This window comes from Aedes aegypti, chromosome 2 (assembly GCF_002204515.2).
Source record: "Aedes aegypti strain LVP_AGWG chromosome 2, AaegL5.0 Primary Assembly, whole genome shotgun sequence".
Classification (NCBI taxonomy): domain Eukaryota; kingdom Metazoa; phylum Arthropoda; class Insecta; order Diptera; family Culicidae; genus Aedes; species Aedes aegypti.
The window spans coordinates 378,460,214-378,483,447 of record NC_035108.1 but is presented as its reverse complement, the minus strand read 5'-3'; the positions used below and the strand labels follow the sequence as shown (position 1 = coordinate 378,483,447).

Below are 23,234 nucleotides of genomic sequence, written 5' to 3'. Positions count from 1 at the left end.
GGACCTGGGATCGAATCCCATCCCCGAGATAGTCACTAATGACATAAAAGTTAAGTGACGACTTCCTTAGGAAGGGAAGTAAAGCCGTTGGTCCCGAGATGAACTAGCCCAGGGCTAAAAATCTCGTTAATAAAGATAAAAAAAAATCCCACCGGTCGAAGATCTTTTCGGGTTGGGAATTTTCTCGATCTTCGTACCTGCCACACGATATACGCATGCAAAAATGGTCATTGGCACAGTACGCTCTCAGTTAATAACTGTGGAAATGCTCATAAGAACACTAAGCTGAGAAGCAGGCTTTGTCCTAGTGGGGACGTAATGCCAGAAAGAAGAAGATGTTTCCAATAATGCAGTCTTCGAAAAAGTTTCAAGAAATTCAAAAAGTACACTGGGAGAAGAAATCATTGTGAATCCCCACTTAATTGACTATATCGTCGATTTTTGCAGAACCATACTCTTTGAATTTTCACTCTTTTTTTCTTCACAAAGCTGAAGTTTAGAACTTATTTTTTTCTATATGAGCTAAGATGGTGAAATACTTAAAAAATGTTTACTCATCTTTCATACTGACACACCTAATAAACAAATTATCCTGTAGGCCACGGGGCTGATAAACAAAATTCAAATTGCTTGTATTTGAGCATAACTCAATATTTTTCAATTAAATTTTGAGGATTACATGACTATTAGTTGTAGTTTCATGTGTCATAAAAAACTAAACATCCGAAGTATTGTTGACCAAGTTATTATAGAACATCTCTGTGTCAGGGATGGTAAAAATCAAACAAAAATCAAGTAACAAAATGTTTTCATACACACTCCGAAAAAATCATGCGATTTTACGTCTTTTGGATGCACATTAAAGAAGCGAGCCAAATGACGTGAATTTGTGTCACATTTTTAATACGATGGTGTCTGATTCGGAAAATGTCAATCATAGCGGCTTCGTTTTTATGTCCTTCATCATGTAAAATTACATTTTTCTTTCAATACATCTTTCAGAACCCATTTTTACGTCATTTCATCACTTACATCATGTGTCATTCAGTCATAATGTGAATTACGTCCGAAGTGATTTTCATTATTTCTAAGAGGGTTCAAAAAGTGTACAGACCAGTTATTTGTAATAAGTTACGATGCACAAGGGGATTTAGAAATGTATAATTAACCTAGAATAATGCTAAGGCCTGCAGAACATTCTAAAGTATTGACCATAATCTACACAGGTTCAAAAACTATTTTGAGCGAGTGATGTCTTCGTTTAGTGGTTTACAGCACTCATAAAGCCTTAACAGACGTGTCCACAAATTTTGACGAGGTATTGAATATTGAAAGGCATCCAAATCGACCTGGAGTTCAGGTCCTTTTGATGTATTAGATCTACTACATTCTACACTTACAAAATTCTCGCGAAACATTCTTATTCCTATCCATAAAGGTTCATATTGCTCGAAAAGTTTACTTTCTAGCAGGATTCTAGGAATACATAACTAGATATTGGAGATGGTGCGCGAAATCTGAAGATTAGTAGTAAACGCATAAGATTTCTAAGACGTGTTAAGATTGTTTTAGCGGGCACTGTGGATTTTTAGACCAATTGAAAGTATTTCTGATCAAATTTTGTGAATTCTGAATAGGTTTCCACTGGAATTTTGAGATTTCTAGCGGTAGTCTGAGATGTCCTAAGGCTGTACCAGTGATAGAGGCGATAGTAAGGGGTAGAGGAATAGAAAAAACGCCAAAAAAAACGGAAGGTCGTTTTTCATATCTGAATACGACATTCGAAAGCTATTCTATTCTATTTCACGTAAAAAATGATCTTAGAATGATAAAATCATTGAATCTTCTAAAAAATCATTTCCTCCATAACTGGAACATGTTTCACTAATAGTAGTGGTATTTGCTAACTTGTGTTCCTATAATAGTGGTTCACATTGATTTCCCATTGAAACCCACTATTATAGGAACACCCCACTATTACTGGTGCAAAGGAGCAAAAAAGTTAAGGTTTTTAATTGTTTTCTACTATTTCCTATGATATCCAAGATTTTTTTTATACAAATTCATATTACCGTTTTGATTCATATTCCGAACACTTAAGGTCAACAGTGACTTCAAATGCATTTGAGAGGCATAATTTAGCTGATATTTGTGAAAATTTTAATTTCTCCGCAAAGCCTAATCGTTGGCTGTTAGGTGTATCGATAAAAATATATATTCAAACTTGTTAAGTATTGTTTTTACATAAAAGTATGGAACAACATTTTGATTCAAATGCCGAACACTGTGCTCATTCTTTCTCATATTCCGAACACCTTGATTCAAATTCCAAACAGCATGAATAAATCGTATACAAATGAATAATTTCGCAAACTGATATACCTGAGCTAGTTCTAGTGGTCTCAAAGAAAAGAATCCTCACTACTCCGTGGTATAAAATATATTTGAACACTTTAAAATTCAATTGCAATTAACTGCCATTTTCTGGTTATTTCATGCAGGGTGACCAGCGCACCGGGAAATCAGGAAAACCGGGAAAAAGCCGGGAATTTAAAATCACCGGGAGAAAACCGGGAAATATACGGGAATTACAATTAACACCGGGAAAATTATGCAAACGAGATATTATTCCGACCAACACAATCCCTATAACATTATTTAGAGATTTTTTACTATAGCTTAAACTTTCGAATCTCAAGTTTGTCGATAAAGTCAATATAGAAACATAATCGTTATACAAATGTGGTCAATTGGACTGATTTGATTAATATTTTAGAAAAAGTCTAAACGACGATAACACTTAAATTAAAACTTTTTAATGTTGAAAAATCTTGTAATGAATGATTTTTTCACAACATTTTTTGAAGAATTTCATGTTACAAAATACAATATTTGGATGCCAGCTATTAAATTTCTCTAAGCAAGCTTGCATTTCGTGAAGCTCATTTTAATTGCTTTTCCAACAGTCCCTCCACTTAATACTTTTTTTATTGCAATAAAATTACATCTTGAAGTCGTTGGAAATAGCCTAAAATTAAACCGGGAATATTTTTGAAATACCGGGAGAAAACCGGGAACTTGATATTGACTTTTCACTGGCCACCCTGTTCATGACATATTTCAACGAAATTATTTCAACCTAGTCGCCATACAAAAACCGAGTGTACGGAATATGCGTCTGTTCGGAATTTGAGACAAAACGGTATTTTAACAAAGGCCATGTTAGAAAAATACACATAAAAATGTAAATTGCCTATAATACGCCTTAAACCGCACTACCACTATTATTGCGACACACACTACCACTGGATCAGCCACCCTAATAGACTTTTGAATTTGCATAGGAAACTTGTGATTTTTAAGTACCGTCAAACGGGGTAACTTGCAACAATTTTCAACTTCAAAGCTATATGGATGAAAAATTTGAGGATTCCGATGAGACAAAAACCATCTAGTATCCTAATCGCCACGTGAAGAATACCACGTGGTATAAATTTTATCAGTATTTGGTTTTCTGGGATCAGGAGAGACGAAAAATATACATTTTTCATGCTACCCCTGATGTGGGGTAACATGCAACACACAGTGCTACCTGAAGTACACTATTGAAAACTTAACCTTTATCGTGTTATTATGATCATATAATAATTTTCTGCAATAAAAGTATGACGATATTTAGAAACGGCTACTGTACTCTTACAAAACTAATTATTATTGATTGAATTATGAGTATTAAACCAATTTGATTGAAAACTTCATTAGTATTGCATAGGGTGTCCACACGGGGATATTCTAGCATATTATAAGTCTTGACAATAATTGGAAGACCATTAAAACGATTTGATGCAACTTTTCTACAAATACAATTGTAATTTAGGATATGCTTAACATAACTTATTGTTTATACAAATTCAAATCAAAGCGACGTATCACATATTGATATGTATATTTTAAAATGGTCTCTATTGGTGTTCTAAAACAACTTTTAGCATACTTCATGCAGAAAGTCCCCAATGGCAGATCTGCAAGTTAGTTTTTGCACAGATTTTTAATTTTTTTTTCATTATTTTCATGAATAAAATAAATCTAAATCTAATAATAATGCGATTCATGTAAATTTTTCAATATTTAGTACCAAACGTGTATTTAATTAATTGCGGTACAAAAATTTTAAAGTTACTGAACAAATTTATGTTCAATTTTGCCGTTTTATGTATTTTCGATGATAAACGGCAAAAAATATCAAACAATTGAGATCAAAATAGCTGTTGCAAGTTACCCCATAAGGGTAGTCGAAAAGGTTTTTGAATTTTTATAGTGTTTAAGCATCAAATTATCAAAACTTTTATATTGTCAATTAGTACACTACTAAGTACTGTAACTGTTAGCAAATGCCTCGAATTACAAATTTAAACCGGTTTTGTGGTACGAGGAACGATTTTCAGCATAAATTTCATGCAATTCAATGTTTAATATGATTTTCACCTCCAGCAAACCAAGCAAAAAACAATCAATACCCAAACCCTTTCCAAAATCTTCTGTTGTATACCTGAGGTCAATAAATGGCGGAATAAATTTTAAAAATTAAACTCAATGCTGAACGAAACGTTAATTCGATTACATGTCGAAGTGTTGCAAGTTTCACCCCTGTTGCAAGTTACCCCGTTTGACGGTAATATCGCAGCGGAATCTTGAAATTCTAAACAATGTCCTCCTAGCGGGGATGAACCAGCCTCGGGCTGAATTTCCCCATAATAAAGAGCCAATTAATTTAACAATGTCCTCATTATTTCTAGCGAGCTGTTTGGGATGGTACACAAATTATGTCACGCTAAATGTCGACTATTTTGAACACATAACACCCCCCCCCCTTGACACGCTTTTTGTATGAGTCCTCTAAAAATTTTATAAGGCTTGTCACGCTATGTAATATGTTATTTAAAATGGGCAGATTCAAATACAGTTTCTTCTTCTTCTTCTTGGCATTAACGTCCCCACTGGGACAAAGCCGGCTACTCAGCTTAGTGTTCTTATGGCCACTTCCACAGTTATTAACTGAGAGCTTTCTTTGCTTAAGTTTCCATTTTCGCATTTGTATATCGTGTGGCAGGTACGATGATACTCTATGTCCAGGGAAGTCAAAGAAATTTCCATTACGAAAATATCCTGGACCGACCGGGAATCGAACCCAGACACCTTTAGCACGGCTTTGCTTTGTACACAGAAAAAAATATTTAAATTTCAATGTAGCGTAAACAGAAGAGTATAGTAAAACTAAATCAAATTCATCTATTGTTACAGCATCACGTTTAATTTTCAGCTAAAGATGCTTGAATGTTACATGATCGTGTAAATTTAAAGTGCATTCGATTGAAGAATAAGCGATTTGTCGTTGATATTTCAGTTTATTTTGATGCTCCAAATATGTGCATGTTAATACATCATATTTCGAAAGAACAACCAATATTGGAAATTTGTGATAAATATATCAAGAGCTTCAGTGCCCAAATTTATTCTGATAGAAAAAAAGAATAATTTATATTTGAAAGAAAGGAGTAATTAATCTGGGTAATTAATAATGTACTATTTGCAATATAGAGTGTCCCAGAAAGTATGGGAACGACTTTGATAAGAAGAATCACAATTTTTTTTCATACAGATAAATAGGTTATACGTATTTTGCTATTTTCCTTTGGGTATTTTAAATGCTGCCTGTGAAAACTTTGTTTTATTATATAATTTTTACATTGATTTTTATGATTTTAGAAAATCAATTCTTATCTAGCCAGCACAGGCCCTACTTTTATATTTTCTTGAAACTTAATGATGAGTTCAAATACATAGAGGTCTACAAGTAAACTACCACGAACACCAACGGACGACCAATCTTACACAAGTCGATTTTCTCAGAATGAAAACATATCGATATTTGTTTGACGTCATTTGAGTTTTCGGTCAACGTCAGTCCAACAAGTAAGTGAATGCTCGGCAGCCATTTTGTTTATGTTTGCTTTCTCACAGCCAACAAAAGCAGTGTTGTGACAGTTCTCACAGCAAACAAAAAAAAATTTGTCAACATTGCACTACTACGCAGGCAAATGGATTGGACTATTGTATCTAAGATGTTCCACAAGAATTTTTGTTTAAAATTTTATTTGGCTTTGCTAGAAATAAATTTACAAAATGGGAAAATTCTAAAAAATCGCTTGTTTTTCTCTCCACATAAGATAACTTCACGAAATCATAGCTTTTCAGGTATTTGCAATTTAAAAAAAAATCATTTCAAATTTACTTATGTCAAATACAGAAAAACAAAATTTGACATCTTTTAACGGATTTACAAGGACTTGGTTTTGACCCATTTTAAAATCGACCACAGCTGAAATCGGATTTTTCGTTTCTTTTAAAATGTTCATATACTTAAGTTAATAATATCCAATAAAATAAGTGATGGTCTAATCATTTATCGTATCGGCAATGATAAATATATTTTTTCAAATTTTTATTGTACGTACTTTATGACCTAGCACAAATTTCGTACAACAAAGTCGCTCAGATATAACGCGATTTGAGCAAAACTGATAAGATGAACTTTTAGAAATGTATTCGATTAAAATGTGTGTATTGTGTTTCGATTAGCGAATAGAATACAGTGAACACATTTTCACCTGAATTTTCTTGATTTTGGACGAAAAACTGCTTTTGAAAAGTCTAAAATCAGCAGGAGCAGGATCCGTCTCCCTTAATTAAAAAAAAGCTGATGTCGCATATTGGTCCAGATTTTCAAATAGTTGGCAAAAACCCAATTTCCAAAATTTGGTTTCTAGTTGAAAACAAAGTCAAACATTCATCTACTATATCAGAGAGTTAATAATACGTACAAGATTTTAAAAATAAAAATATTTTTCTACATGTTCAATAGCTGCACTTGTCCACAAATCAACATTTTTGTTTCGCAACTCAATTAGGTAAAACGGCATCCACAAATTACGTAACGCTCTAGGAGGAGAGGGTAGTAGGCTCAAGCGTTACGGCTCATACAATCATTTGAAATTTTTCATACAAAAAGCGTTACAGAGGAGGAGGGGGTAAAAAATTTCCAATTTTAGCGTTACGTAATAAATGGACGCTGCCTAATCCATTTTTACCAAAACCCGTGCAAATTTGGGTTTTAGTATATTTTTTTTCTGATCGATTACTCAATCTCATATAGATTCAGCATCTTCGGATGCAAATTTATATTTAAGTGTCGTTAATCTTATCAAATTCATACTTGTTGTTCTGTGTAAATTCAAATAATTGAGAGCTTCTTTATACCGTACTACTCGCTTCCCGCCCTCACCCCGGAGTTATCTTGCTCAAACGCCCCCTTTAAGAATAAGTAATCGATTGAAAAAGATTCTTCTTACCTAAGTTTGCCTTAACGATAGTCGTTTGTAAAAGTTGAGAGCCAAAAAATTTATGAAAAAACAGCATTTTCGTTAGAAATTTTCTCTCCATAAATTTGCAAATGAAAATAAATCATTACCCAAAAATGATATTTAGATCGAAAATAAAAATGTGGCTGTTAGAGGATTCAATAGAAACATCATTTAGTTTTGTAACACCTAAATTTTGTATGTTATATGCGTTTTTGGTGAAATGTGTTGTATTTCTCTATTCTTACACAGTTTTCAGGAATTAACCAGCTCTTGAATAAAGGTCATTTATGCGACTGTTGTTTTTCTATGGCCTATGCATACAAATAGTATACATAGAGTTATAGTAAAAATCATTGAAAACATGTTTGCAATAAAAATTATGTGGAACATCTGTCACAATCAGCATGATGGGTCTACAGATCAATAGCACAGCCATACCCTACGGAAATCTTCTTCGAAGTTGACCATTCCACAGTCTGGCCATCATTTGGTTTCATAAGGATAATGCAACGACATCCTTATGATATTCTTGAAATAAGAAAGAGTTCCGTTTTTGGCAACTGGAATTTCGACTTTGTTGTCAAAAACGGAGTCCTACTGTAGTACATAATGAAACTTCAGTTGTGGCATTTTCAACAGAAAAATTTTGGACAATGATATCACCGTCAGCCAGTAGACCATGAAGAGTTTGTTTCGCCACTATTTGAGGCCCTACTCATTTGCAAACATATCTCCCCATGCATATAATGAATCATCGATGAACTCACCGCCTATTTTGGTATCCCAGGTCGCGACGCTCACCACATCAACAAAATCCATATGTTTCAAATTTACAGACATAATCAATTTTAATAACGAGAAAATTCGCAACGGCCTGTAACAGTTTTCTGTAACACATATTTCCACGTCCATCCGTCTTGCGTTTCCCACTCTTTGATTACGTAACTCATTAATCAATCTGTGTAAATCAATGTACCCATATTGCATCTCTCCGATCCATTCACGTGATCGAACTGCACCTGATTTCCACGAAGAAGACCGAAAACAATACGCGCTGTACGTGCTTTACCAGATTCCATTGGTCGGCACAGCTTAGAAACAAAGGTACTGAGCTCAAATTTTGGCACGAGTCAATGACGTCCGGATCTTTCACTTTTTGCTCAGTTGTTCCGAGCCGTATGTACCCTCCCTGATGAGTGATGGACGATTGATTTTTCATATTGCAATTTTTCGAATGTTTTTGGTAATATTGAGCGAGAGTGTACGTGAGCAATAGGATGTGGATTATTTTTAAAAAGTTTTCAAAATCAATAGTTCGTGTGCTCTTTTGAATGTGATTTATCATAAAAAGAGAAAATTATAGCCACAAATATCAAGATTTAAAAGTAGCGCAAACAAATTGAAGTTATTAGTTATTCTAGTGTAAAATATGACCCTCAATTAGGTTTACATAAATATGCTATTTTTCAACCAGTTTTGAATCTTCTAGCACAAATCTCTAACAACACTCAACAACCTCAATACCATCAAATTTATCTAAAACTATTAATCAAAACCAGCTTTATCAAAATTTTTGTTCATTTTACAAAAAAATGGACTTTGTTTGAGCATTAGTTCATGAATGCTCAACCGGTTCATAATTGTTTACGTGCTTTTCAAGATAATTGTTTTTACACAGTGTGAATAAGATATATAGTTCTGAAATTTTCAAACTTTTGCCAAACCATTAAAGAGATTTTAGCTATGATTTATTTGTTTTGAAAAACTAAAATATGTTTGCATGTGTGAAGAATGAAAACACTATTGAACTTGTCGTTATAATAATATGCTTTCTAAACTACAGTTTACTGTTTAACTTTTGGTATTGGTTTTCATAAATAAGCCCCACCCTAATGAGCAAGCATAAGTGATGGTGTGGTATTTTTTTAGACAACGGAACAAACTTACATGTCTTGGCATATATTACTTCGCATCGAGAGGTGGTGCGTTCCATCTCCGCATGATGAGCCCAGTGGTCAAAATTGGCAAATTACAGTAGGTGTAACGAATGGTAATTAGTGGTCTTACCCAATAAACAAACCAGGTGTTATCGAACAATGCAGCGATAAGATGTCCGTAGCAAACAAAAAATTGTACAGCTGCCGTGCGATTTAATGCATTTCCAACGCCAATGGCGACTAGGCACCACACTAAAGATAATGAATTCGATTAGGAGTATGGCGCAGTAGAATGGTATGCAAGAAAGCATTCTATGAAAATATTGATGATGAGAATTGGCGCAATCTATGGCGAAGTACACTTGAACGGTAATGCATTCTCAAGTGGGCAAGAATTTGCTTGACGTATAAATGAAAGTTATATATCGATAAACTCGGATGTTTTACGTTGAATTGATATGGTGGTACTTCAACGTGATATCATTTTAAATTTTAGGGATCTGGAATGGTCAATTTTCTGGAGCCTTGCCTAATATTGCTTAAGCAATCATGTAATAAATCTGTTTATCCTTTTGTGTTTAATTTTAATTTCATTTTGTATAACAGTCTGTCCAAATGATCGGTATTACATTCAAATTTCTAGATCATAATCTGTAACTTTACATTTTTATTCTATGCGTTATATGCCAACTGAGACAGAGTTTGCTTTTGAAGCACTTCCGCACTTATCAAATGAAAGCTTTCTTGGCCAATTGACCATTGTTTCATGCGTACATCGTGTGGCATGCACGAAGATACTCTATATTTCGGAAACAGCTGGACCATACGTAACGTTTCTAAAACTGACTGTCCCGTTTTTCTATTGACAAATTTCAATTTGTCCCGTAAACTAATGGGGTTTCACCGATTATTGTATAATTTGAAAAAAAAATGTTTTTGAGCGTTATTGAACGATTGTCTTTCTCATCTATTTATATAACAGTTTTCAGATTGCTTTTGAAAAGAAAAACTTGACCTAAAGACATATAAGTTTTTTTTTTCGAATTGCTACCCCTTTTACTTACTACGATGAGAAAGTCATGAGGTTATATCGTGCACTCTCAAATATAGCGGTCAACTCATGGTCCACAAGTTTCCACGGTCCTACTCTTTTTTGGTATTTCAAAGTCCTCTTTGCTTTCTAGAAAGGGATTTCCTTTGATTACGGAAAATTGTATCAACCTCCTTCCCCATTGCACACTGGTCTAGAATGCAGTTTTACGCGGAAAGATGCAGTAGGATCGGTTCGCCAGCGTGAACTATAACATCCTTGTCGACTCAGTGTTGGTTTACTTTCATTCGTTTACAGCTCAGTCGAGATAGTGTGATTCATGCTGGCGAACCGGTTCCGCTTTCCGTTTCCGTTCCCAGGGTGACCAACGCACCGAGAAAACCAGGAAAAAGCCGGGAATTTCGAATCACCAGGAGGAAACCGGGAAATATACGGGAATTTCAATAAGCACCGGGAAAATTTTGCATATCAAGTAATGTTTTAACCAGCATGATCTACTTTAGTGGATTTTTACAAAAGCTTCTGAATTCTAATCCCAAGTTAGTCAATAAAGTCAAGAACATATTCTTTATACAAATGTTACCACTTGCTCTAATCCAGTAAACAATTAGCCAGTAAATCAAAAACTTTTAATGAAGAAACATCTTGCGAAAAGTTTTCCATATATTTTCATGAAGCATTTTATATTAAAAAACTACAATGGTTGGATGTTATAAATGTCACTAAGCTAGTTTGCAATGCACTAAGATCAAATTAAATACAAATACGTTTACAACCTATGATATTCATTGAAGATTTGCCATTCGCTTCTTGTTTGGGCTTAGTAAAAATAGTATAAAATTCTAATTCATTTCCAAATTATGACTGTTATTTTTATCAGAAATAATTGCCCTGAGAAAATGTTCTAGATTTGAGGGGATAAAACATAACAAAAAATTCTATGCTGAAGACCATGGAATGAAATGTTTAACAATTGATAAATTCATTTTTATGTCTACCAAATCTGTGACCGTTCAACATTTTAACTATAATTCATTCAAAGATTGACTCGATCCCATCATATAAACAAGGGTCAAACTTTTTTAACACTGCACCTTTTCATAGCAAATTCCACGATTACTTAAAATGACCGTCGTAAAATATCGTTCCATTGATCAAACTGGAATTTAGCAGAATCAATATAAGCCCAGAAAATTTGAAAGCGCAGCAAAATAACTGATTTCCGTCTAATCCTAATAGAAATACTTTGGTTTATGACCAAAAATCTCGTACTTAAAAGTCGTTTGGAATGGTAAAAAAAATTGCAATAATGTTTCTTAGCATATCATTAAACCGGGAATATTTTTGAATTACCTGGAGATAACCGGTAATTTGAAATAACCTTTTCACTGGCCACCCTGCGCTCCAAAACATTAGATGGGAACGGTCCAAAGTTGTTTGTATTAGTTAGGTCCTTTGTTTGGTGCTCTAGAAAATAAGGGTGGTCCACATTTTCATAGAAATAGTATAACTCACTTTCTTATTTGTAGACATTATAGTTTACATGCTTCAGCAAAGTTGTTGTCCATTCAATTTCAAGCAATGTTGCCAAAAAAAAAGTTGTTTTGTAGTTTTGAAATTTACCGATTTAGAGCTTTTTTCCTATGCTAACATAGGGTGGTCTAACGAAAATTGATTTTCTGACTCCAGCGTCCCAATTAAGTGCGTCCGTCGTCCAGTTTCTTAGAGCCATCCAAAACTAATTTTATAATTGTCATGAATTCTGTTCAAGTAAGCAAGTTTTACTCAAAACATTATAGAAATCGATTGAGATTTAAAAAAGTTCTAACCATGTATTTATTTTTGTCCTCTGCTTTTTTTTTGCATAATTATTTGGAATCTGTTTTTGGGCCATAGTGTGTCAAAAGTTCAAATGGGACGGGTCAAGAATGTGGGTCCCATTCTTCTTAGGGAAAGTACAGAATATACATTCAGATTTAAATCAAACTCTGTATATTTAGCTTCGAATGGCCCAAAAAATACGGAAATCAGAGTTTCTAATGGCTCAGTACGTCCATTACATTTAACACTTTGTGCAATGCTTCTTTCTTGAAATTCGATGAGCAGGTAAATACAGACCTTAAAAGTGGCATACGATCGCTGATCTGAAGGTCTGGTGTACAGGGCATGTATGACATGACCAAGTACTTTTTATACTTTTTCCTTTAAAAATATTCTTCTTTATATCTACATACATCTTCTACAGAAAATATCTTTCTGTATATTCTGAAGCGAGAACATAATTTGAGCTACACTCAGTTAAATCCTTATTTTCTATTATTTTAAACCATTGATCTATACCTTCCATTAAACTAATATTATTTTCCTTAATTTATTTTCAGGTGAGTACCCTTCAGAAAACACCATGTTCCCAAATAAAAAGGAATTGTGCATCGCAATTCAACGTTAGTTCGTAAGTAAGCATCTTTTTGCTCGCCCTCAACGTCGTTTAATGGTAACCCACTCAATGTACAACTTCAGCTACCTCTAAGCGGTACCTACCCTTGTTATTATTCTATCTTATGATTGCTTCTTTCGGCCCAAGTGCCGGAGTCGATCAAATCTCAAGCATTTGTTTGCAAACGGTTGGGTTGAACAGAAGTTTCAATCACGTATATCGGCTAGCTGCAACACTGGTTGCCTAATTTTCCCGATGCGATTCCATCGACCATGTCGACTCCATACAAAAACTTCAAGTGAATTCCACTAGTCGCCACCAGAGCGCTTTCATGGAGTCGACCACACATTTTCGTATCGCTTTCGGTGCAAGAGACTGCGCAGCTGCAGCATGGCGCTCATGTCGACTGCGGTTTTCCCCTTAATAACAATTATTGTTCGGCATACGGTCCATGGGTTTGACAGCCGCACAACCATGACAGCTGCGTTTGACGTTTTACCCGAACCGTTCTCTGCGGTTGTTTCGTTTGTCGTGGTGGTGGCGGATAGTTTGTTGGTAGTCTATCGCATAGGGGTCTGCCACTGCTACAGTCGTATAGACTGCTGTATGTTGGAAGCGGGCGAGTTTTGCAAATAACATGAGAGTGATTACGCGTTCGAACGACGTCGGTCGGGTTTTTATATGTTCGATTTGATTTGAAAAAATGTGTTTTTATTACATGTAGAGTTTTAAACTAATTCGTTCTTTCGAATGAAGTAGTCGAGTGAAGTAATTGTAGTGTTCGAAGATCTACTAAGGGGTCCCTTGGTGGCGTATTGAGCGCCCTCGAGATCCAAACTAGTGATGTCGACGTGAAGAGTCGAACGAGGGGCCTGCGGAAAAGAAAAAGTGAAGGAAGAGTCATCACGAGAAGCAAATAAAGTTTAATAATTGAGCAGTGGCGGAGTAAATTCAATGTCACGATAGTGTGTGCGAGTGGAAGCAAAGTCCAGAAGAGTAGTTCAGTTCACAACTCGTTCGTATGTGTATGCGTGTCTGTGGAGGTACATAAAGGAAGTGTTGAATAGCGCAACAAGAATCTGTGGCACATCTCGTGAGTCACTGCAAAATTCTGCTGGAATTTATTGATGTGATTCGAACAGAGCAGAAGGATTTGCGAAGAAAACTGTTTTGCTGACAGCATAATAATAGGCTGGCGAAAGTTATGTTCAAGTTTGAACGATCAACGCATCACCGTCCTGGCACCTGACCTGAAACTTAACATTCACGTGTCTGCGTGTCTTTGTGTATTTGTTTATAGTTTCTGTTTTGAAAAGGTATTTCATATGTTTTATTTCTTCTACTTTTTTTTAATTTTATTTCTTATTTTTTGATATTACTTTACTATTTTTCAATTCTATCCAAATCTTTATTCCAATTCCTGGGTTAATGCCTCATCGCAAAAACCGGAAGCAGAAGGTCGCATCCACGATGACTAAACATTTGTTGTATAACTGTGTCATATCTCAACTCAATAGTTTCAATAGCTAACCATTGCTAACCAACGAGGGGGTGCACGAGAGCGAAAAATTGTTGAAATATTTCTGATGAGATAGTTTCAATAAGCGAATGAATAAAGAAAACCTCAGTAGGCTACCATTCTGAAGGTTATCTCAGTGCGCGAACCGCTATATGTAGTAGGCTTCGCTTGGCTCCGTCCTATTCGATGTTCGATCGATCCGAATGGTGTCCGTTTCGGCTAGATTCCACAGCCTCGCGGAGTTCAAACTGGCAGGCTATATCGATACACATTATGTGCTGTTGCGCTGGTGCTACCCCCAACTCTAGGGGGATTGGCGGAAAATTCAAAACTAATCCAACTATGGGAATGTTTGTTTCTACGAAATTTTCAAAAGCTGTAATTTCTAGAAGATGCTAGTAAGGAATGTTCATTTGGATCACACGAGAAAGAAACCCTGGCAACACTGCCTGGATTTGACAGCTTATTCGGTCCGAAGTTGATATAAACATAAACAATTTAATGAATGAACCAATGTTCTAGACATACTGAGGTGGCCCAGATAATTTCGGTCACTAGAGAAAGCAAAGCCTGCTTTCTGTTACTATCATTCAAGTCGATGGAAAAGATGACATATGTTTTCATTCAAAACAACCTACCTTGGTGTGTAAACCATGCTACTATGAAATGTATTTGACCACTTTTTAGGGATAAAATGCTGTAAGACAAAACATCGAGATCCAAAACTTCGAAAGGAACTATTTATTCTTCCGGAGAAGAACAAGAGTTACTTACAAGATTTGTTTGTTTCCTTTTAATTTTTTCGACGTTTTGTCCCTTCGACATTTTGTCCTTTCGATGTTCTGTCTTTTGACCGTTTTGGTACCAAACCGGTTTGAAGAATTTATTGTTTACCGTGTGAGGATTCCATTCGAGGTATACCGAAGGCAATCCGACAAGAATTGTCGAAATGGCTGCAATTCGAACTTTTTTTCATTTGATGATGACTGGAATAGATAGTGTTTGTCTATTCTGGGTCCCAAAGATAACCTAAAAAATACCCAAGACCAAAGCTGGTTTCAGTGTCTTATTTAGTTCTAACATAACTTCCGTAGTCGAAACCATAAAAACAAGTTGGGTTGGAGTCAGATTTATGCTAGTTATATTAGTTATGGGAAAGTTGATTACCCGACCTTACCAGGTTGCCCACCAAAGTAACTGGATTCTCGCGTAATTTTTCAAAAGGACCTGTGTGATAATGAGAATTTTTTCCACTCTCGTTCTCTTTCGATTATAACAGTGGAATGCTAAAGCTTTTGATAAGTTTTTTACTATAGATCGAAAGACAATGTCCTTGACTAGCGTTTCATACAAAAACGCAACAGAATAGGTTGATGTGGACCAGTTATTGATTGATGAGAGCCTCTCAATGTTAGATAGAAATATGGTTATGCGAGAATTCATCTTTTTCGCCTCAATACGGCTTCCATTTTAAAATACAGAATTTCCAAAAATGTTACGACCTTTCATCCGACACTTATGCACAAGAAAAGCACCGAAATCCGTCATCACTATAATTGTTTAACGCCAGAAGCGAGCAAAGCAAAACAATAGCAACAACAACAAGCGAAACGGCCACTGGCTGCAACGGTGACGATGACAGGTGCAAAATCGAAAAATTTCGTCGGAGGTGCGCTCGGTAGTTATGTCGATATGCTTGAAATAACAATAGCGACTGGCGAGGTGGAGACCAGCCCGTCTTCGTATACATTCGTCGCATCATATACGGTGGTGTCAATCTACTTACTCCTAGCCTATAGAGATTGATACAATATAGAGCCATTTGGCAACCACCACTCGCTGCCCGAACAGCAGGAAGTTTTTGGAGAAAATTTGAGACTGTTTAGTTGAGCTGGAAATGGACATTTGTTAATTGGTGGAAATTGATCGCTAATGGCTTTTAATGGGGCGAGTTACGACCCACGCGAGATGTGATTGATAATCGCCGGTCGAGGTGGTCGGTGGGAGTTTGGAGCTGTTTATGTAAGTTAGTTATGGGGTTGACTGAACATCGCTTTGAACGTTGGGAGTTGGGAAAATTTGATGGAATTGGGTTTTATAATTACAGATTAAATTCGCGCTGATTTTCTCATACAATTTTTCAAAGATTTATTTTTGTTTTCCTGTGATTACATTTGCATTCTCAAAAAAAAAATATTTTTATTAGAATTTAGCAATTGCTTTCTAAAAGTTCATTTTCAAACTCTGGAAATAAAACAAACCAAACTCTGTTTGGTGGACTTTTGTCAAGATTCTTGATGGACTTAAATGATTGATTTATCTGTGGTGAATTGCAGACGTGACTTTTGAAGCTTCTTCTTCTTCTTGGCATTTTACGTCCTCACTGGGATAGAGCCTGCTTCTCAGCTTAGTGTTCTTATGAGCACTTCCACAGTTATTAACTGAGAGCTTTCTGTGCCAAATTTGCCATTTTTCGCATTCGTATCCCGTTTGGCAAGTACGATGATACTCTATGCTCAGGGAAGTCAAGGAAATTTCCATTACGAAAAGATCCTGGACCGACCGGGATTCGAACCCAGACACCTTCAGCATGGCTTTGCTTTGTAGCTGCGGACTCTAACCACTCGGCTAAGGAAGGCCCTTTTGAACTTTTGAAGCTCTACCATTTGATTTATAGCTCTACTGTTTGGATTCATAATCTTTGCAAGGTTTCCTTAAACTTCTATTTCAAGAACATTAATTGAGGGGTCCGCGGGATTTTTGTAGAACTACAGAGGGGTTCGCACTTCAAACAGGTTGAGAATCTCTGCTTTGTAACATATCCTTGGGAGAAACCCTGTAGGAAATCCTGAAGAAGTTCCATTTCTGGAGAAAATCATGGCGAAATCCCTGGAATAATTTCTGATGGAATCTCCGGAGCAATGTGGAGTGACCGTTGAGAATTAATGTGGAGTAAATCAAAAAGAACTTCTGAATCACTCATTTTGCTGAACGCAGGTTTTCCGAATGCTGGTTCGCCGGATGATTCTTTTCGCCGAAAAGTTATGTAGTATGAAATGGAGCAACTCGAATGAATCGACAATCACATCAAATTACCGGTTCGCGAGTTCAGATTACGAAATGAAATATTCGTGGAAATGGCAATTCGGGAAACGGACATTCAGAGAAACGAAATTGGATTCAAACACATCATTTTTTTCTGAAATTCTTGAGCAGTATTTGAATTAATTCCTGTACGAATATCTAAGAGAAATGTATGGCAAGATTCGTTTAGGAATTCCCAGATGAAACTCTTGTAGGTTTCTCTGAAGGTAATCCTTGACGAATACTTGGAGAAATTCCAGAAAGAATCCCTGAAGAAATGTCCAGAGAATTATCTGTTTCAACATTCAGAAAAATCCCTTAAAAAAGTAAGAATCTTAAAATAATTTCCAGAGACATTCCTGAAGGCATTTCTGGAAGAATCCGTGTAGGCATTCTCGATGGAATCCTTTGTAAAGTACCTTGAAAATTAACATAACTATCTAGAGGAATTCATCGAGGAGTCATAAAAGGAGTTTCAGAAGAAATCTTTTGAGATAACCTTACTAAAGTTTTGGTAATAATTTCTAAGGGTAACTCTAGGAGAGTTTTTGAAGTATTTATTGAAAAATTGTTTCGAACTTTCACACTTGAAGGGAAGAGTAGGGCGCTATTTCGAATTTGCCAGAAAACTGCCAAAAATCAAAATTTCTCTTATTTTCTTTCTTTTTGTTCCATTATCAAACTTTGATCTAAGTTGGATCCATCTAAGCATTCGGATACAACACACCAGCACATTGCCAGTTCAGTAATGGTGATTAAACGTAGCTAGCTAGCCGCTTCGGTGTGTTATCCAACCACCTTCTCCTCAGCAAGTATGTCGTGCTACACCAACAAGTAGCCGCAAATGTAGCCCCTTGATTTCACAAAACTTTATGGACCATCGATAGTTATTTTACTTCTCGAACAACTATTGCACACTTCGAATCTTCACCCGAGCGCGGTGGCGTCGTGATTTATTTAAACTGTCCGTCGTGTGTACACGCGATGCACGAACAATTTGCTTACTATTCATCATTTTCACTGTTGGAGCACTTGTCCATTGTAACTCGTCTTACCCGGGGCGGGTTTTGCTATCTAACGAGATGACACTTTCACACACACTTTATGACTGGCACGTGCTTGAATAAATTCTAACCAACCTTGACTTGTCTAAGTAATCCCCTTGAAGCGTACATCTTCTACTACTTCTTGGCATTACGTCCTCACTGGAAGAAAGCCTGCTTCTCAGCTTTGTGTTCTAAGAGTACTTCCACAGTTATTAACTGAGCGCTTTCGTTGCCAAAGTTGCTTTTTTCGCATGCGTATATCATATCGTGTGGCAGGTTCGATGCTACTCTATGCCAAGAGAAGTCAAGGCAATTTCCATTACGGAAAGATCCTGGACCGCCAGGGAATCGAACTCATACACCTTCAGTATGGTTTTGCTTTGTTGTAGCGGACGTTACCACTGGGCTAAGGAAGGCCTCATCATCATCTTTGTGTGGGAGGGCTTCCTCCATGAACGGACCGAACTCGTGATGCTCTCCTAAGCCGAAAACCACAATATAGCGAAAACGATATCAAATAAATCCCTGGGGCGCTGCAAGGCAACGGCAGAGCAGGGGTTTGCAATTCAAGATTCCAATTGGTGTCGGCTGAGTACGCGCTGAGTTCGACCTAGTTCCGTCAGCGATCTCAACGCACCTTAAAGTCTCTCCCTCTGCCGGTCTTTCTCTTTCGTTTCTCGTTGGATCGAAAGCGTTGTTGGGGGAGGATCATCTTTCAAGCACACTGAACTGAGCGTTGCACCCGAGCGAATGGAGGATTACCTTCGGTTTCAGCTTTCAAATTTGTCCATTTAAACAGTTGCGCTCGAGCGAAGAAACGGTCAAATCGGATTGATTACAGCTGTTGTACTCACATATTGACGCAAAAGATTAAACCAGAGATGCCCAACGCTTCTCCGCAGCTTCATTTTGTGCAGCCCGCGTAGAGTTTACTTGATATCGTAAACTATTGCAAATAATTCAAAAACTTCTTTCTATTATTAGACTTTTTTAGGATTAAAAAAAATATTTAATTCCATTAACTTCAATTATTTTTTATATACAAAGCTGAATTTTGGACGAGATTCTGACTAAATTTAATGAAGTGTTTTCAAACAATCTTGCGTAGGATTCTCACTTAATCTAGTGCTGGTTTCCTGCATAACTATTCCAGGATTCTCATAGAATCTTCAACCTTCAAGGCCTTTCATAAATAAATCCTGAATATAACTCTGACATAGTTCAAGACAGGATTTCTAAAAGAATGTTGGGCTTCTTAAGCATATGAACCTTTTTTCACTGACTGCGTTTTGCTCGATTTACAAAAATGTCAATATTACTTATGGTCTTGCTCGCAGTACAATTTGGTCCGCTGTTCAAAACGGTTGGGCAGGCCTGGATTAGACGGTGCAATTTGAGCGTCACTTTGGAAATTTATTCGTAGAGGTAATCCAACCAGGGGCAGCACGGTATCATGATACGATATATTATATCGGCTACACGAAATATGGTGGTATCAAGTTTGCGTGTTAACTTGAAGTAAATTTTGAAGTCGGCTCGATACGGACCGTTCTGACATGACTGTTCCTACCCATTCCAGAACATTGTCGAGAAATTTGGGGTGTCAGTGGCTTAGCACACAACACGGACATGATAGAGGCAGCTTCAAGGTTTCTTCCCTAAATTTCGCTGTTTCGGGAACATAGATATATGACTTCCAATCAACTACCTACGAGATCCTACATATATACAAACCGTTGTGAGTAGAGTGCTTTTATAGAAGTAGGAAACATCAGGTGATTGGTATCCATTTTCTTCCACTTGTATACAATCTGATGCGCAATTGCAGTAGACCGACACCATCCAAGAATGTCTTTCTTAGGGACCAGAGCCGCATACTGGGGCAGCTCGCTGTTTTCGACGGCCAAAATCTCTAATACTCTGGATATGAATCCTAGAGGGTTAATGTCTTCGATGAAGTATTTTGCAATCATTTGATGTACATTTTGACTCCTTCTGCAAAGTTGTTCATTGGGACATTTTTGACACTTCTTCCGAAAACACTTATACTCTATCACTGACGGGGATGGCGCTGTATGACACTTTAGTAATAACTGTCAAAAAAATCGATTTTAACGATTTTTTCATAAATGTTAAAACAATAATTTATCATACAGTTTTTAAAGCTTAACAATAACAACTTAAATTTACACCATTTACTAGCAAATTTTCCAGATTTTCAGATTTTATGTTACTTTTAGTGAAAACAGTACTAACACATTATTTTACAAAATCCTGAATAACTCATGAAGCGGCAGATGGCGGCAGCTAATTTTTTGTCTACGACTAGTCAAGAACATAAAATCCATTGTCGTGAAGAAAGAAAAGTGGGGTCACGTGGGGCTTTTTTGTTGTAGTGGTTTGAAGTTGTGATGAAAATATTTTGCAATACTTATATTCAATTAGATTTCTATCTATGCATTTATATGCATTCATATGCATTGAAATGTACAAAATATATATATTGAATATTGACAAACTGTTTTTCCAAGAAGTCATCGCTTAATTGAAGTTTTATTAAACATTTGAACTAGATTCCATATGTGTATCTGTAGGGTTGTGTTTGATAATAATCATATTCATACGGTTTAAACAAATAAAATACGTTTGAATTTTTAGAAGGTAATACAGCTTTTTTTCTAAATATGATTATTCTCTAGATCTGAAAGCAGATCAATAATAAATCTCAAATTTTAAATCACATATTGAAACATTTTTTTCCCGATGCTAAAATTGTTCTAGCTAAAAAGCCCTACACGGCCCACTTTTCTTTCTTCACGACAATGAAACTTATCTTCTTGACTAGTCGTAGACAAAAATTAGCTTCCGTCATCTACCGCTTCATGAGTTATCAAAGATTTTGTGAAATACTGCTTTTGTACTGTTTCAACTAGAAGTAACACTAAATGTAAAAAAAATGCTAGTAAATACTTTGTTATTGTTAAGCTTCAACACTTTATGATAAATTATTTTTTAACAATTTTTTTGTATGAAAAAATGGTCAAAATCGATTTTTCAACTGATTTTTACTAAAGTGTCATACAGCGCTATCCCCGTCAGTGATAGAGTATAAGTGTCTTCGGAAGAAATGTCCCAATGAACAACTTTGCAGCAGAAAGTTTTTTGCTAGGAAAAATCAAAAGATAACACAAATCTAGATCAGTTTTACCTCATCTAGATCAAATTCGAAGGCGTTAAAATGTAGTACAAATAAATCCAAAAAAAAAATTTTCAAAGTCACCAAATCTCTAGGATGCATATCCAGTGTACTAGGGATTTTGGGCATCGTAAACAGCGATCTGCCCCAGTGTGGACAGGTCTCTTTTTAGTCCTGTTTTTAAGAACGTGCTCACTGTTTCAATGCAATTCTCTAAAACATTCCTACTTTCAAAAGTTGCTAAAACCACTTTTTTCTTTTTTTCTATTTCTTCTGGAACACTTTCAAGAACTCCTCCAGGGAACACTTTAGAAATAGAGATCACAAATTTTCGCAAGAATTCTTTCAGCTGTTATCTCCAGTAGTCTCCAATTTTTGCATGGACTATCCAAAAATGTTCTGCAAAGATTATTCCACTAACTATTTTACAGACTTATTCAATTAATATTCTAAGAAATATTCCAAAGATTACGGGAGTTCTTTCAAGACAATCAAGAATGGTTCATTCAAGTTTTTGAAAAAAAAACGTTCAAGCATTTTACAGGCCACCTACAAGATTTCCTCCATAAGTTCCTACGCCATATATGGATTTCTCTGTAAATGTATCCACATTTGCTCCCAGAATTTGCTCTAAATATCCCCACCAGGGATTATTCCTAGAATTCTATTAAGATCTCTTCCAGATATACCTCAATAAATTTAATCAAAATTACTTAAACAGTGCAATCAGAATTTTCTATAGGTATTTCATCCATGGATTACTCCTGCAGTTCTTCCCAAAATTCCTCGAGTAAATTTTCAATTAAAATCGTCATGAATTATTAAAAAGTTCGTTCGATATTTTACATTAGAAAAAGAAACTGCGATTATTCCAGTTATTCCTCCGAGCATCACTTCGATTTTTTTCAGATATTCCGTCCTATGTTTTTCAACGAATTGCTTCATAAAATCGGGACTAGATCTGTAGTTTTTTTTTTCACTGATTATCTAAGACTTCCAAGGCTTTCTCTAGGAATGCTTCAGGAGTTCTTCCTGGAGTCATATAAGGAATCCTCCTGAAATCCAACATATAGTCCTCCAAGAATCCTACAGATATTTCTGCTGGAATCTTTCAAGTATTTCTCCTGGAGTCCTACAGGATTTCCTTTTGGAATCTTACAAGGGATACTCTTGGACTCCTACGTCTATCCTATTTTCCAAATATGCAAGGATTTTAGAAAAAAATCCTCCATAGATTCCCTCTAGACTTCTGCAAGGATATCTTCCAATATCGTGTCTTGTTCTGTATGGATTCCTGCTGGAAGAATTCATCTTGAAGTCCTTCTGTAATTCAGCATAGAGTCTTCCTATAATCCAGCATATCTTCCTTCATATGCACTCCACAGATTTTTCCTAGAATTCTACAGGGACGATATCTGAAATCCCACAGGGACTCCTCCTGAAATCCTGCAAGTCTACAGACATTCCTCCTGGTTTCCTTCTAGACTTCTACAGAAATACTTTCTACAGGGATTCCTCTTTGAAACCAACAGGGATTTCTCAA

General features: G+C 36.0%; 1 protein-coding gene across 10 annotated transcripts in view; it reads left to right on the top strand.

The window, feature by feature from the left end:
- Nucleotides 1–23,234, top strand: part of LOC5565300 (trafficking kinesin-binding protein milt) — a 312,518-nt gene that overhangs the window by 153,997 nt on the left and 135,287 nt on the right. For 2 of the 10 annotated variants that reach the window (XM_021846828.1, XM_021846825.1), the window contains exon 1: nucleotides 13,407–14,162. The exons of the other annotated variants lie outside the window; for them this stretch is intronic. The gene's annotated coding sequence lies outside the window, so the exon portion shown is untranslated. Of the gene's footprint in view, nucleotides 1–13,406; nucleotides 14,163–23,234 lie in introns of those variants that run through there. 10 annotated transcript variants of the gene reach the window in all.